At 46.7% G+C, this 17,083-nt stretch overlaps 2 protein-coding genes across 3 annotated transcripts in view; one reads left to right on the top strand and one right to left on the bottom strand.

Moving 5' to 3' along the window:
- Positions 1-8,155, bottom strand: part of LOC147098594 (salivary plasminogen activator beta-like) — a 50,485-nt gene extending 42,330 nt beyond the window's left edge. The window contains exon 1 of the mRNA XM_085970468.1: positions 7,944-8,155. The gene's annotated coding sequence lies outside the window, so the exon portion shown is untranslated. The remainder of the gene's footprint in view (positions 1-7,943) is intronic.
- A 101-nt stretch (positions 8,156-8,256) lies between these two features.
- Positions 8,257-17,083, top strand: part of LOC147098595 (inhibitor of nuclear factor kappa-B kinase subunit alpha-like) — a 105,620-nt gene continuing 96,793 nt past the window's right edge. Inside the window, exon 1 of one of the 2 annotated variants that reach the window (XM_085970463.1) lies at positions 8,257-8,438. The gene's annotated coding sequence lies outside the window, so the exon portion shown is untranslated. The remainder of the gene's footprint in view (positions 8,439-17,083) is intronic. The other variant, XM_085970464.1, reaches the window with a different exon arrangement.

A 17,083-nucleotide genomic window follows, 5' to 3' on the forward strand; every position in this document is an offset into this window, starting at 1 on the left:
GGAGGACCTCCTGCCAGCGGGAGGTCGGAAGGCCCTTAGATTTTAGTGCTAAGAGGACTGCCTTCCAAACCGTCGCGTTCTCCCTTTCCACCTGGCCGTTCCCCCGGGGGTTGTAACTGGTGGTCCTGCTCGTGGCGATACCTCTTGTTAGCAGGTACTGCCGAAGTTCGTCGCTCATGAACGATGAGCCCCTGTCGCTATGTATATAGCTGGGGAACCCGAACAGAGCGAAGATGTCATTCAGACACTTGATGACCGTGGTACTGGTCATGTCTGGGCAAGGGATGGCAAAGGGGAAACGGGAGTACTCATCAACTATGTTGAGGAAGTACACATTGCGGTCAGCGGAGGGGAGGGGCCCTTTAAAATCGACGCTCAGGCGTTCGAAGGGGCGGGTGGCCTTGATCAGGCTTGCTCTGTCCGGCCTATAGAAGTGCGGTTTGCACTCGGCGCAGATTTGGCAGCTCTTGGTCATGGTCCTGACCTCCTCGATGGAGTAGGGCAGGTTACGGGATTTGATAAAATGGAAAAACCTGGTGACCCCCGGGTGGCAGAGGTCATTGTGGAGGGACTGCAGCCTATCACTCTGCGCGTTGGCGCATGTACCACGTGATAGGGCATCTGGGGGCTCATTGAGTTTCCCTGGCCGATACAAGATATCATAATTGTAGGTGGAGAGTTCGATTCTCCACCTCAAGATCTTGTCGTTCTTGATTTTACCCCTCTGCTTATTATTAAACATAAAAGCTACTGAACGCTGGTCAGTGAGCAGGGTAAATCGTTTCCCGGCCAGGTAATGCCTCCAGTGACGCACCGCTTCTACAATAGCCTGGGCCTCCTTTTCGACGGAGGAGTGTCTCGTCTCGGGGCCCTGGAGGGTCCTTGAGAAAAAGGCCACGGGTCTGCCCGCCTGGTTAAGGGTCGCGGCTAGGGCGAAGTCGGAGGCATCGCTCTCCACTTGGAAGGGGATGGACTCATCCACCGCGTGCATTGCGGCCTTCGCGATATCGTTCTTGATAAGAGTGAAGGCTGCACACGCCTCTGGTGTCAGGGGGAAGGAGGTGGCTTTGATGAGGGGCCTGGCTTTGTCTGCATAGAGGGGCACCCACTGGGCGTAGTAGGAGAAAAACCCCAGGCATCTCTTCAGTGCTTTTTGGCAGTGGGGAAGGGGTAGCTCCATTAGGGGGCGCATTCTGTCGGGGTCGGGCCCGATGACTCCGTTCTCCACCACGCAGCCGAGGATGGCCAGGCGCTTGGTGTGAAACATACATTTTTCCTTATTGTACGTTAGGTTCAGCCGTTGGGCCGTACGGAGGAAATTTGCTAGATTAACGTCGTGGTCCTGCTGGTCGTGGCCGCAGATGGTGACGTTATCCAAATAGGGGAAGGTTGCCCGCAGCGCGTTCTGGTCAACCATTCGGTCCATCTCCCTTTGGAAGACCGAAACCCCGTTGGTGACGCCGAAGGGGACCCTAAGGAAGTGGTAGAGGCGGCCGTTTGCCTCGAAGGCAGTATACTGGCGGTCCTCATGGCGGATGGGCAGCTGGTGGTACGCTGACTTAAGGTCGATGGTGGAGAATACTTTGTATTGCGCAATCTGATTGACCATATCAGATATGCGAGGGAGGGGGTACGCGTCCAGCTGGGTGTACCGGTTTATGGTTTGGCTGTAGTCGATTACCATGCGGCGTTTTGCAGTGGTTTTAACGACTACAACCTGGGCTCGCCAGGGGCTAGTGCTACCTTCGATAATGCCCTCCTTCAAGAGCCGCTCCACCTCAGAGCTGATAAAAGCTCTGTCCCCGGCACTGTACCGCCTGCTTTTGGTAGCGATGGGTTTACAGTCGCGGGTGAGGTTAGCGAACAGGGGAGGGGGGGGACTTTTAATGTGGAAAGGCTGCAGGTGGTTTGCAGCGGGCGATTTAAAAGTTGTTGGTTGCAGACTGTGAGTGGGGGGAGGGGTCCACCGTATGCTAGTGTGACACTCTTAAGGTGGCACTGAAAATCCAACCCTAGCAGGACGGCAGCGCAAAGACGGGGCAGGACTAGCAGTTTAAATTTTTGATATTCAGTGCCCCCTACTGACAGGGTCACCACACAGTAGCCGCTGATGTCCATTGACTGGGACTTGGACGCCATAGAAATGCGATGGTGCGTTGGCAGAATCGTGAGGGAGTGGCTACGTACCGTGTCGGGGTGGACGAAACTCTCTGTGCTCCCGCTGTCGATCAGGCAACTGGTGGCGCGGCCGTTTACCGCGATATCCATCATGGAGCTGGATAGATGGTGAGGGTGGCCTTGATCCAGCGTCACGGAGGCCAGTATGTGGCTTAGTGAGTCACTATAGTCATCCGCCGAGACGGTGGTCGGTTCCGGTGACGAAATGGCGGTTGAGTGCGTTGGATACGATGGCGGCGGATGCCATGCGGCCGGGGGTACACAAAATGGCGGATAAGATGGCTGCTCCCACGGCCCGCACGCTGCGCTGCTGGCTGGCTTCCCCTTGCAGGCGTTAGCGTAATGGCCTTTCTTCCCGCAGCCCGAGCAGGTAGCTGTCTTAGCTGGGCAGTGCGCTCTGGGATGTTTTAACTGGCCACAGAAATAGCATTTTTGGGCCTGGTTACTGGGCATCGAAGCAGTTCTTACCGGAAGCTGCTGTCTCGGTTGGGTCGCTGCAGCGGTTGGTGCCGGGGGCGGCGGTCCCGTGTCCCACGGTTTCGATTGCCATGTCTCGGCGCCGTTACGGGGGTATGCCTCGAGGTTTCGGTGGGCCTCCTCTAACGAGAGCGCAAGGGCAATGGCCGTCTTCAGGTCGGGTTCCTTGCTTTCTAGCAGTCTCTGCCGGGTGTGGTCTGACTGGAGGCCCCTGACGAAGGCATCACAGGCGAGTCCCTGCGCGTGCTCCACAGCCGTTACCGCTTTACAATCGCAGTCTCTGCAGAGTGCCAGTAGCGCCCGTGCAAATGCCCCTACCGATTCTCCCGGTTGCTGCCTGCGGGATCCCAAGAGGTGTCGGGCGTAAATTGTGTTCACTGGGCGCGTATATTGCCCTTTTAGTAGCTCGAGGGCCGCCACGTACGTATTAGAGTCCCGGATTAGCATATATACTTGATGGCTCACCTGGGCGGTCAAAATTTTCAGTTTGTGATCCTCCTCTGTAACCTGTGAGATTGCGAGGAAGGATTCAAAGCAGCTCAGCCAGTGTTCAAACTTGGCTGATGCACCCACATCTTGAGGGTCGAGGTCCAGGCGTGGTGGTCTGAGGGCTCTCAGCAATGTCTGCTGTATCCGTTGCTGTTGTTGCTCCTCAGGTGTCGCCATTTAACTTTTAGCTAATAAAATTGATACGCTTATCAATTACTTCATAAAAGGTGATGAGTCGAAGAAGAGATGATGAGTCGAAAGAAGAGATGAATAAGGCTTTTATTAGCTAAGAAGAGACCATGCTTCTTCGTGAGTGACTGAACAAGTCTGAACGAAACCCACACAGTGGTGGGTGGAGTCAGCTGAGGCATGCCTCCATACACAGCGCCACCCAGAGGTGGCAATATACAATACAGTGGTTTACCACACTCTCTCCTTCCCTCTCTTCTTCCCTCTCTCTCTCTCTCCTTCCCTCTCTCTCTCCTTCCCCCTCTCTCTCTTGCCGTGAGTGCGGGACCGGGACAACCGGGGCTTTCACACGAGCCGTCCCCGACCGATATCGGACACGGGAGTCCGGAGCGAAAGGCGTTCCACTGCCGCCCGGCCAACCGGGTCCAAAGGCCCGCCGCGTTAACCATGAGGAACCCCGGGCTCGCTTCGGAGCGATGGGCACCCGGACTCCCGGTGTCGGATATGCTCCGTTCTGGTACCGTGGTGAGTCGGAGGGAGAGGAGAGGGAGAGGAGAGGGAGAGAGAGGGAGAGGGGAGGGAGGGAGAGAGAGAGAGGGAGCAGGGAGAGAGAGGGGCAGGGAGAGAGAGGGGCGGGGAGAGCGAGAGAGGAGAGACAGGGGCAGGGAGAGAGGGGGGGGCGGGAGAGAGAGGGGGAGGGAGAGAGGGTGAGGGAACTTCCCGCCGACCTCACAAAATGCCGGCTGCCCTTCTTCACCCGCAGTCTCTCTCTCTCTCCCCCCCCAGTCTCTCTCTCTCTCTCCCCCTCAGTCTCTCTCTCTCTCTTCCCCCCAGTCTCTCTCTCCCCCCCAGTCTCTCTCTCTCTCTCTCTCTCTCTCTCTCTCTCCCCCCCAGTCTCTCTCCCCCCCCCCCCCCCCGTCTCTCTCTCGATCCCCGGGCCTCTCTCCCCCCCCCCCGTCTCTCTCTCTCTCTTTCCCTCTCTCCTTCCCACACAGACAGACAAACTCATTTATATATATCATAAAAATTATTTCTACTTTTTTCATAACAACATGCCCTCAAAAAACCCTCGGCACCGCCGGGCACTCCAGCTAGTAAAAGATGTAATAGCAGAGCACTTGGAAAACAGTGACAGGATCGGACAAAGTCAACATGGATTAACAAAAGGTAAATCGTGCTTGACTAATCTACTGGAAGTTTTTGAGGATGTAACTGGTAAAATAGATAAGGGGGAACCAGTGGATGTGGTGTATTTGGACTTTCAGAAGGCTTTTGATAAGGTCCCGCATAAGAGATTAGCGTGTAAAGTTAAGGCACATGGGATTGGGGGCAAGGTATTGACTTGGATAGAGAACTGGTTGGCAGACAGAAAGCAAAGAGTTGGAATAAATGGGTCTTTTTCCGAGTGGCAGGCAGTGACTAGTGGGGTACCGCAGGGATCGGTCCTTGGACCCCAGCTATTCACAATATATATTAATGATCTAGACAAGGGAACTAGATGTAATATCCCCAAATTTGCAGACGACACAAAGCTGGGTGGGCGTGTGTGCTGTGAGTAGGATGCCGAGAAACTCCAGGATGATTTAGACTGGTTGGGTGATTGGGCAAAAGCATGGCAGATGCAATATAACATGGATAAATGTGAGGTTATCCACTTTGGTGGCAAAAACAGGAAGGCAGATTATTATCTGAATGGCAATAGATTGGGAGAAGGGGAAGTGCAACGAGACCTGGGTGTCCTTGTGCACCAGTCGCTGAAGGTAAGCATGCAGGTGCAGCAGGCGGTTAAGAAGGCAAATGGTATGTTGGCCTTTGTAGCGAGAGGGTTTGAGTACAGGAACAAGGATGTCTTGCTGCAGTTGTACAGGGCCTTGGTGAGACCACATCTTGAGTATTGTGTGCAGTTTTGGTCGCCTTATTTGAGAAAGGATGTTCTTGCCATGGAAGGAGTTCAGCGAAGATTCACCAGGCTGATACCTGGGATGGCAGGAACGACGTATGAGGAGAGATTGGGACGATTGGGCTTGTACTCACTGGAGTTTAGAAGAATGAGAGGGGATCTCATTGAAACTTATAAAATTCTGACAGGACTGGACAGACTAGATGCAGGAAGGATGTTCCCGATGGTCGGGGAGTCCAGAACCAGGGGTCACAGTCTAAGGATAAGGGGTAGGCCATTTAGGACAGAAATGAGGAGGAATTTCTTCACCCAGAGAGTGGTGAACCTGTGGAATTCTCTACCACAGAAGGCAGTAGAGGCCAATTCATTAAATATATTCAACAAGGAGTTGGATATATTTCTTAAGGCTAAAGGGATCAAGGGGTATGGGGAGAAAGCAGGGACCGGGTACTGAATTTGGATGATCAGCCATGATCGCATTGAATGGCAGAGCAGGCTCGAGGGGCCGAATGGCCTACTCCTGCTCCTATCTTCTATGTTTCTATGTAATTTTGGGCACCGCCACTTTAGGAAGGATGTGACAGTCTTAGAGAGGGTGCAGGAAAGATTTACAAGAATGGTTCCAGGGATTCCTTCTGTGCTGTAACCATTCTATGTTTCAATGATCGCGGAAAACACAAGCTTAAGTGGTTTTGGACGTAGCTCACCTACGCTTTAAATACCGATGATCTGCGCTGGTTTAGTCGATTCTGCCCAGATTGCACTGGAATCTGGGCGCAAAAGTCGTAGAATCAAGCTGAAACTTCCCCCTGCCTCCAGATATTGTTCCTGAAGCATTTTGAGCTGCATTGGAATAGTGCAAGAGGCCAGTGTGGGAATGGAAGGGGGTATCAATGTGCCATTCACAGGGCACTTAAGGCGAAACGGAGGTGTTCAGCAATCATTCCATTGATAATCTTTTTGTGTGTATTTCCCCTCTCCTCCCCTTTTTCTGATTCTGTTAATTTGCTTGTCCCTGTCTTATTTTTCAGTTCTGAAGAAGGGTGCCCTCTCCACATACGCTGAATGGCGCGCTTGCGTGTTTCCAGCTCTTTCACCTTTTGTTTCAGATTGGCAGTGAGTTGCCTTTTTCTCACCCACATCCTTCCTCTCACAGCACACGTGTGAGGCTGTCATTTTAATTCACCGCCCCATTCCCACTCAGACTTCACCGTCCTCGGGCTCTTGCATTGTTCCACGGAAGCTCAGTGTAATCTCGAGGAACAGCACCTCATCTTCCGATTAGGCACTTTACAGCCTTCCGGACTCAATATCGAGTTCAACAATTTCAGATCATAACCTCGGCCCCCATTACATTTTTACTTATTTTTTATCCACACCCTTGTTTTGGCCCTTTCCCCCCCTTTTTGTCTCTCCCACATGGCAGCTGTCTCCCATTCTGCCAGCGCATTTCACACCTAATCTAGAGCCGTCTTTTGTCTCCACTTGTCCTATCACCAGCTCGTCTCGTTTTGAATACCTCTTAATGTCTCTTCACTTAGAATATAAGAACATAAGAAGTAGGAGCAGGAGTAGGCCATACATCCCCTCGGGCCTGCTCCGCCATTCAATAGGATCATGGCTGATCCGAACTTAGACTCACGTCCACTTCCCTGCCCTCTCCCCGTAACCCCTTATTCCCTTATCAGCTAGGAAACTGTCTATCTCCGTTTTAAATTTATTTAATGTCGCAGCTTCCACAGCTCTCTGAGGTAGCAAATTCCATAGATTTACTACCCTCTGAGTGAAGAAGTTTCTCCTCATCTCAGTTTTGAAAGGGCAGCCCCTTATTCTAAGATTATGCCCCCTAGTTCTAGTCTCACCCATCAGTGGAAACATCCTCACCGCATCCACCCGATCAAGCCCCCTCACAATCTTATATGTTTCGATAAGATCGCCTCTCATTCTTCTGAATTCCAATGAGTAGAGGCCCAACCCACTCAACCTTTCCTCATAAGTCAACCCCCTCATCTCCGGAATCAACCGAGTGAACCTTCTCTGAACTGCCTCGAGAGCAAGTATATCTTTTCTTAAATATGGAAACCAAAACTGTACGCAGTATTCCAGGTGTGGCCTTACCAGTACCCTGTATAACTGCAGCAAGACTTCCCTGCTTTTATACTCCATCCCCCTTGCAATAAAAGCCAAGATTCCATTGGCCTTCCTGATCACCTGCTGTACCTGCATACTAACCTTCTGTGTTTCATGCACCAGGACCCCCAGATCCCTTTGTACTGTAACACTTTGCAGTTTCTCTCCATTTAGATAATAACTTGCTCTTTGATTTTTTCTGCCAAAGTGCATAACCTCACACTTTCCAACATTATATTCCATCTGCCAAATTTTTTCCCACTCACTTACCCTGTCTATGTCCTTTTGCAGGTTTTTTATGTCCTCCTCACTCACTGCTTTCCCTCCCATCTTTGTATCGTTGGCAAACTTGGATATGTTGCACTCGGTCCCTTCCTCCAAATCGTTAATATAGATTGTAAAGAGTTGGGGTCCCAGCACCAACCCCTGCGACACCACTAGTTACTGATTGCCAACCCGAGAATGAACCATTTATCCCAACTCTCTGTTTTCTGTTAGATAGCCAATCTTCCACCCACGCCAGTATATTGCCCCCAATCCCGTGATTTTTTATCTTGTGCAGTAATCTTTTGTGTGGCACCTTGTCAAATGCCTTCTCGTTTGTTCTCTCCCAGCCTGGCCTCTTAATCTCATTTCCTGTGCTTTTCCAGTCTTGACAAAGGGTTTCGACCTGAAGCGTTGACTCTGTCTCTCTCTCTCCACGGATGTTGCCTTGGCTGCTGAGTTTTTCCAGCATTTTCCGTTGTTATTTCGGATTTCCAGCATCCGCAGCATTTTGCGATCGTACACGTACCCCGCCTCTCAGAACTGCAGCTGTCAATCATTGCGACCGAGGCTTTAACGTCACTGACGGGGGGGGCGGGGCTCTTGCGGCGCCAGAAAAGAACTACAACTCCCAGCATGCCGTCGGCATCGCCGTGTGACGCAGCCGCTGGAAATGTTCCTGCCTAGATGCGCGGATTAAAAAAAAACGTATTTTGTTTTTTTAAAAGACTATTCAATGTTTCCGCCTCGAAATTTAATCAGTTCTGCCTTCCAGGAATCGTTTTCTCCTCTGCTAACTTTCATTTGCCAGGTAGGAGTCCTCAATGAGCCCCCGGGTTTGACAGTTGAGGTTTTATTTTACTCAAGTGAGGCCTAAAGTGCAGTTGTCACTTGTGTCTGCAGAAACTCAGCATCAAATCGTTGCCTTGGAAAATATGCCTCGGTGAAGGCAGTTCAGGATAACACTGCACTGGGGGAGGTTTTTTTTATTGGCATTTCTTGCTTTCTTAATCAGCCTTTTATAGTTTGATGTCGAATTATTTTGAGGCAGCTTTCTAACTTTTGATGCCACAGGAATGCAATCAACTCTTTGCCAGGATCTGACCCAAGGCCCATAGCCAGGGCTAGTGATTTGTGTTGACTGAAATAAGCCAAGTTTGGTTTTTATTTCATCAGATACTGGGATTTTTTTAACCAGTATTTTGAGCATCGTATTGTCAATTTACAATTATGCCTGTTGGTTTCACAGAATCACAGAAACCCCACAGTGCAGATAGAGGCCATTTCGGCCCATCGAGCCTGCACCGACACATATCCCACCCGATCCCCGTAACCCCACACATTTTAATCCCCCTAACACGAAGGGTCAATTTATCATAGCCAATCAACCTAACATCTTTGGACTGTGGGAGGAAACCGGAGCACCCGGAGGAAACCCACGCAAACACGGGGAGAATGTGCAAACTCCACACAGACAGTCACCCGAGGCTGGATTCGAAACCGGGTTCCTGGCGCTGTGAGGCAACAGTGCTAACCACTATGCCACCGTGCTGCCCTATAGTGACATTTTTCTGTTTCTGTTACCATAGCCCAGTTAAGAGACAATAGGGCTGATTCTCCTGTGCTTTGAGCCGAGGGAATGCTTTTTTTGGGTGCAGTGCACCCCTTTTATGTTGCCTTGGGATTTTTGCAGCTCTCCCTACTGGGGAGTGAAGTGAATGTGTTACAACAGGTACAGACACTCAAGTCTGCCACGATAATGAGGTTGGAGGGCATGTTCAAAGACCTCCAGCCGATTCTTCCCCCCCAATGCAACAAGGGTGCATGTTTTGAGGATGCTCAGAGTGGATCTTAGGCCTTATGCCCAGCCCATTGTCAGTAAGAGGGAGGCAGGCAGCAGGGCCCAAGATAAGTCTATTTTTGCTTCCAGGGACCACAATTGGTGCTGGAGACATTCAAAGGCCTGTAGCGGTGGTTGACTTGCTTCGAGGTGCTAGGCCTATGTAAATAACCTGAATCTGGAATTGCAGGTGGGTTCAGGTCATTTGCAGGTGGACTGTGCAACTGGGCACAAGGCAACAGGATAATTGACCCCAATTACTTTTGAGAATTCCATGTCCTTCCACTTTATGCATTGGAGCACCAAAATCCCCATTTTTTTTTTAAATGGAAAATATATTTCAGCTTAGTAGATCTTTACAAAAGCACACAATTTTAACCTGTCATTAAGTAAGTATAATGGCCCAGAAATTCTGTTTGCGGGCCTCCCGCAGGCGGAGGGCTGTGATCTGGAAAAATCTGCGCCTGGACCGGAGGGCCTCTCCAAACTGATGGTGCGCAGGGCCCACGTATCCCAGAGGTGGAGGCAGTTCGCAGCGTCCCTGGGATCACGTGGGCCATGGGGAGCCAATCAGAGAAGGGAATCTCCATCCAGGAAGACCTGTCAAATATATGAATAGAGATCACCCCCCAAAACATAGTAAAACTTTAAATAAGTTTAAAAAAAAATCATTTAAAAAATGATTTTAAACAAAAATTTTATTTTTTGAAAAAAAAATTAAAGTTTTTAATGGGGCTAAAAATAAACTTACCTTTCTTTAAAGTATTTTAAAATGATAAATCAGTGGAAATTTAAAAAAAAACTTTTTTTCAACCCATATCCTGGTAAAAGCAGGCCTTGCGCCTGCTTTTACCAGGCGCAAGATTGTAAGTGTTTTCTGCAGGCGGAGGGTCTCCAAAAAACGGAACTCTCCACCCGTAGAGGCCCTGCTCCAATGCAGCCGGAGGATCTGTCAACAGCTTTCTTGACAGATCGGAAATGCCGGTTTCCAGCGCATGCGCTGTGCATGCCTAAAACCGGCATTTCCGTTGGCCCTACGGGTGAGGGACAGGAATTTCTGCCTCAATAAAATGTGACCTTTTTGAGGAATTCATTTGTATGGAACCTGATGCTTCAGTGACAAAAGTTATAGGAAGTAAAATTAAACAGGAGATGGGAGATATTTATTTATTTATTAAGTAATATCAGAACAGAAAATGCTGGAAAAACTCAGCAGGCCAGGTAACATCCGTGGAGAGAGAAACAGAGTTAACGTTTCGGGTCGAAGACCCTTCGTCAGAACTGAGAAAAAAGCAGGACACGAAACAGATTAAAAAGCAAGTTTGGGGGCTGGGAAATGGGGGAGGGGATGAAAGAACAAAAGGGAAGGTCTGTGGGGGTTGAAGAGACATTAAGAGATATTCAAGGTGAGACGAGATGGTAATAGGACAGGTAAAGAAACAAACAATGGCTCTAGATGAAGTGTGGGATAAGCTGGTAGAATGAAAGACAGCTGCCATGTGGGAGAGAGAAAAAAAAGAAGACACAAACCAAAACTGTGGATAAAAAATATATAAAAATATGATAGGGGCCGAGGTTATGATCTGAAATTGTTGAACTCGATATTGAGTCCGGAAGGCTGTAAAGTGCCTAATTGGAAGATGAGGTGCTGTTCCTCTTATTTATTAAGTGATTGGGAGAAGTGGGATGAACAAAAACAATTTATCAAGTGACATTTTGAAGACATGGGTTATGTGCTTTTTAATGTTGTGGTTTAAATTATTTTATAAATGCTCTTGTTTTCTTGTGGTTTGATTTATGTTGTCGTTAGGTAGAGTAAGTGTGTTTCAATTCATATGATCTATATAATTGCATTTCTTTGTAAAATTTTTTTGTTTGTTCATAGTCTTTCAATGTTAATAATTGGAAAATGTGATGTATTCATTTTTTTAAAAATTGAAGTTACAAAGGTGGCACCCAGATGCTGTTGGGTGCAATGTTTACCCTCCAGCCTGTATTTAGATATACAGGAAACTTTCGTTTAACCGGAGGTTAAATGTCCGGAAAGCTCTATCTACTGGCAAAATTCAGGAGCCGTTTCCTATAAGTTTTTTTACTTCTTGTTGCTTTTTTTTTCCAGTCAGGCTCTGCAAGGTCTAGCTGAAGCTGTTGCTTAGCTACAGAGACGCTTTTAAGCTGCGGCCGACTGTTTTGAAGACAGGGTTTGTTGATTCACACGGAGCTCAAAAGCTCCGTATGTTTTAACATTAGCGCTGGTTTCTACGGCAGTTTTGATGGGACGGCACCAGCTCGGTCCCGTCAGTGCCGGATACCAGAAAGTTTCCTGTAGCAGGTGCATTGGGCAAACTGCAGTTTGAGATGGTTTAGGTATGAAACGTGCTCAGGGCTATGCAAGCCTAGCACACGCATTCTTGATTGTCATAACAATGATAGCATTATCAGGACATAGGAACAGGAGTAGGACATTCAGCCCCTCGAGCCTGTTCTGCCATTCAGTGAGATCGTGGCTAATCTGTATCTTAACTCCATCCACCTGCCTTGGCTCCATATCCTGTTATACCCTTGTCTATCAAAAATCTATCGCTCTCCCATTTTAATTTATTAATTGAGCTAGCATCTACTGCTTTTTGTGGGAGAGAGTTCCACACTTACTATTGTTTCTTATTTGATTTGCACACCTGAAGTCTTCTGTAATAGTTTATTTGAGCCCAAATTTATATGGAACGGATGGCCTGGAGTTTCTGCTCGGTTGTGCTGTTTTGTTTGGCGCAATTCATCCAAAATCATCGAAACCAGCGCAAAAGATTGTGGAATTTTAAGTGCAAATTGCGTTCAGCGCAACTTGAGTTTCTGCCATCTTTTGCACTAGTTTAAAAAACATCGCGCTGGAAGCTGGCCCCGCCCACACAACTGGCCCGCCCCCAGATCGAATTCATCACCATTGGGAGTCTCTGCGCGACCCACCGATTGTCTCATTGTCAGCAAGTTCCTGGTGCACACTTGGTGTGTCTGCAACTTATACCGTCTTTAATCAACACATTTTCATAAACAAGCATTTATTGCACAATTAGCGTGTCTGCAACTTATACAGTCTTTAATTAACATTTTTTATAAACACACAAAATACCTCAAAAACACTAAGTTTAACTTTAATGCTGTCTCCAAGTTATTACATGTGGGGGATAAAAAAAAGTCTGAGAAAGATACTTTTAAACTGAATAAGCAACCTAAATGAAGACAGCACCGTTATTGTCCATGTGATTGATGTATTTAGGCATTTAAGGGGAATCCAAAAATTCAGATTTAACTGGGACAAAAAACCTGAAATTGTTAATTTTTCCATTGGAAAAAATGTCAGAGTAAACAATTTTCTTGGTTTCAAAATGTAAACCAAGAAGAAATAGCTGTTGTCATAATTAAAAATGAGGAATTGTTACATTTTAAATGTGAAACTTGCCTAATATAAAGCTTTCAGGATTTAGTCTCCAGTTTGTTTCAAAGTATCTTGGAAAAAGCAAAGGAGGTCTGAAATCCTTACTGGATGAGGAGATTCTATGCTTTTACAACAATTGAAAATGACGATACCTTCTGTAAACTGCACATGGTGTGATGTGGTGGATTGACCACAGTGTCCCTGCAAGCTATTGCCCCATCTCCAACCTCCCTTTCCTCTTCAAAGTCCTTGTAGCCTTATAAGTCCCTGTCCATCTGCTTGAATTTCGTCAATCAGGTTTCTGCCCCTGCCATACCACTAAAATGGCCTTAAGCAAAGGCACAAATGACATCCTGATTGTGACCATGGTGTTGTATCCCTCAACCTCGCTGAAGCTTTTGAAACGGTCGGCCGCACCATGCTCCTCTAATGTCTCTCTCCATTGTACAGCTCGGCGGGACTGCCCTCGTTTGGTTGCACTCCAATTGTAGCCATAACACCTCCATCAATGGCTTCTGTTCCTGCCCTTTCACCACAGTCCCTCAAGGATCTATCCATGGACCTTTGTCTTTCACATCTATATGTCCTCTTCATCACCACTCTCAACCCCTCCATTGCTTCCGTGTTGTTGGTCTGCTTGTCTGGCATCTAGTTTTGGATGAGCTGCAAATTCCTCCAGCTAAACTGGGAAGAGTGAAACAACTGTCTTTGGTTCCCACCATGAACTCTGTACCCTTGCCACTGACTCCATTCCCCTCGCCAGTCACTGTTTCAGACTGTTGGCAACCTTGGTGTCCTGTTCGGTCCTGAGCTGAGCTTCTGACCCCATATCCTCTCCATCGCAAAGCGTGCCTACGTCCACCTTCGTAACACTGCCTACCTCAGCCCATGCGCTGCTGAAACCCTCATCTGTGCGATTTTCACCTCCAGACTTGCCTATTCCAGTGGTCTCCTGGCTGGTCTCCCAGCCTCCATAAATTTCAGATCATCCAAATCTCTGCCGATCGTATCCTATCCTGCACCAAGTCCCGCTCCTCCATCACCACCCCTGTCCTTGCTAACCCATGTTGGCTCCTGGACCCCAACACCTCAAATTTAAAATTCTCACCTTAGTATTGAAACCCCTTCCCATCACTGCAATCCACTCCAGCCCTACAACTCCTCCCCTCCCCAAATGCGCCATTCTTCTGACTCTGGCATCTTGCTCATTCCCCTCTCTTTGGCGGTTGTGCCTTAATCCATTTAGGCCCTATCCTCTGGAATTCTTTAAACTCTACAGCCTCTCCATCTTACCCACTGCCTTTAAGACCCTCCTTTAAAAACCTTTGTCCAAGCTTTTGGTCGCCCCTTCTATCTCTTTTTGGGTTTTTTGCCATTTTTTTGATCATGCTTTTGTGAAGCACTGTGGATGTTTTTCTGTGTTAAAGGCACGATATAAATGTGAGTTGTTGCTCTGCAATTGTTCTAGGGAAAGTATTTCAAGTCGAAGCTCAGGTTTTTGTAACAGACTAAGGCTTTGAAATGACTAAAAACTTCCAGGAAAGATATTAAAGGACACAAAAGACAATTTAGTAAATTTAATCATGTTATTGAGTTATGTATTTTTTTAATCTTTTGGTTAAAACCTTATTTTGGACATTAGGAAGTTCAGTTACTGAGGAAAAAAGTGGAAAAACATATTTTCAAAAGCATTTTGAGTGATTTGAATTTTTCTTAATTGGTATATTCTCCTGACTGGTTATTCGAGATTGGTTGCTTTCAAAATGCCCATGTTCCAGCTGTTTACTTTGCTTTTGATTAATAAGTTGTCTACCTCTTCTGATTGGCTCAAAGTAAAGCAGCAGCAAATCAGCACTGTATGACGGCAAGATGGTGAAATCTTATAAATGTTTACATCTGAAGCATGACTAAAAATCCTGACACAAGAAATAATGATGTTCACAGGACGTGTACAGTATATATTAATAATTGTAACAGTAAATATTTTAATAATTACTAGTGCATCTCCTGTGGTGGTGTTTATGGTAAGTTGGAATGCCACTGTTCGCATTACATTTGTGTGGGCTTGCTCCAATATGCTAAATTGTGTCTTTAAGCTCATCTACATCCTAATTAGCACAATAGCTCCCCTTTGAAGTTGAAGAATTGTTCTCAGTCATGTGAAATTTTGCATTCTGTAACTGCTAATTTTGTGTGTCTAGATTCTGATTTATAAGTGGTTTATCTTGTGATCTCGGATACAAATGTGGTTGTTGAATGTTAAAATGGCTGGCAGCTACGTGTGAAAGCTGGAGGTGTTGGTCTCTAAAGCCTACAAAGTGTTTTGGAAATGTGAAGGTTGTCAATATTTACCTAATGATCTATATTAAGGAATTTCTCTCCTTCAAACAAAATTCATGGGGCAAAAGTCAGTACCTTTCTATGGTTTTTTGTTTCTCAGTGGATTTCTGAAGGCTGTTCAGCTGATAGAGCACCATGACCGATCAATTTCTTGTTTTACATGAAAATCCAAACCTGCGGGATGTGTCAGTCAGTTACAATTGCAGTTTCTTCTTGGTAAGTTCCTGCAGTGCACCCTGTGGATTGTAAATATTGCAACTACACTGCACCAGTGGTGGAGGAGGTGGATAGAGTCCAGTGACGGGAGTGCTGATCGTATAAACTTACTCTGTCCCGGTGTTGAGTTTCTTGAGTCTTGTTGCAGCTGCACGCATCCAGACCAGTGTTGACTATTTCATCACACTCCTGACTTGAATCTTTTATTCACTCCATGATGTAGAGATTCCAGGCAAACTCAAAAATGCTTCATATGTGTCCAATGGGGAACAGTTGCCACAAAATTGCATGCTGTATGGAGGGAGACGTGAGCACTTTCGCAACACTGTCAAATGTGAAACAGCCCAATTCTTTTTGATTGAAAGTACAATGCTGCTAATTAAGGGACATACCATTTTTATTTTCTTGATCAAAGGAACAATCTGATCTTTATGTGAATGAAAGGAACAATTCAAACTTTGCTGCAAAGGGTAATGGATGCATCGCTCGTGAATGGTCATCCATGGCTAATTTGTGGTTATTTCATATTCTGATGTTGCCTGTATTATATTCTCTTTTGAAAATTATGAATATTTTATATTTTGGTAAAATGGTTTGTACTTGAAACATCAAAGTAAGATTTAAACCTTTGGTTAATCTTCAATGGGTGGAAATTGAAATCAATTTATTGCAGTTATATTATGGTCGATACTATATCATAGTATCATTTGAGTCATGTACAGGAAACTTTTTTTTATCTGGCACCGACGTGGTGCCGGTTCATCAAAAATTCCGGATAACCAAAAGCTATAGTAAAAGATACGGAGAGCTGAGAGCTCCGTATAAAGCAACAAACCCTGTTGCTTAGCAACAGGTTCAGAACAATGGCCACAAGTTCCAAGCGTCTCTGTAGCTTAGCAACAGCTGCAGCCACACCCTTGCACAGCAACAGATCGAGGAAGGCAAGTAATAAAACTTACCTGAACCTACTCCTGAATTTTGCCGGTTAACAGAGATTTCCAGTTATTTAGGTGCCAGTAAATCGAAAGTTTCCTGTATCAGTAATTAGTGTGAGATGATGAACAATGTTCGAAGGTGAAAAAAGATTTTTCAAATTTTAGTCACTGATTCTTGGAATTTGTGAGTTGGTAAAACCTTATCAAACCAAATCAAATCAACTTTTATTGTCATTGTTAGTGCACAAGTGCAGTACAACGAAATGTAGGCTTGCGGCTCCCGAGAGTGTACAATTTGGATTAGGACACTTAACATTTCAACATACATTTGTACATATATATTAGCATAAATATGACCATAATAAAGTGCATCGGCAGATGTGCAGGCTTTAGTGTTTATTTGTGGAGTTCAGTAGGATGACAGAAAGAAGCTGTTCCTAAATCTGGTCGTACGGGTGCGAATGCATCTGTAGCGTCTTCCAGATGGTAGGAGGGCGAACAGACTGTGGCTGGGGTGGGTAGGGTCTTTGATGATGGACCGTGCCCTCCGTCGGCAGCGTTTCTGATATATATGTTCTATGGTCGGTAGCCGGGTGCCGGTAATGCGTTGGGCAGTTTTGACTACCCGCTGCAGGGCTTTCCGGTCATGGGAGCTACAGCTGCCGTACCATACCGTGATACAGTTTGTCAGG

This window comes from Somniosus microcephalus, chromosome 29 (assembly GCF_052327205.1).
Source record: "Somniosus microcephalus isolate GS21.2 chromosome 29, FLI_Smic_1.0, whole genome shotgun sequence".
Taxonomy (NCBI): Eukaryota; Metazoa; Chordata; class Chondrichthyes; order Squaliformes; family Somniosidae; genus Somniosus; species Somniosus microcephalus.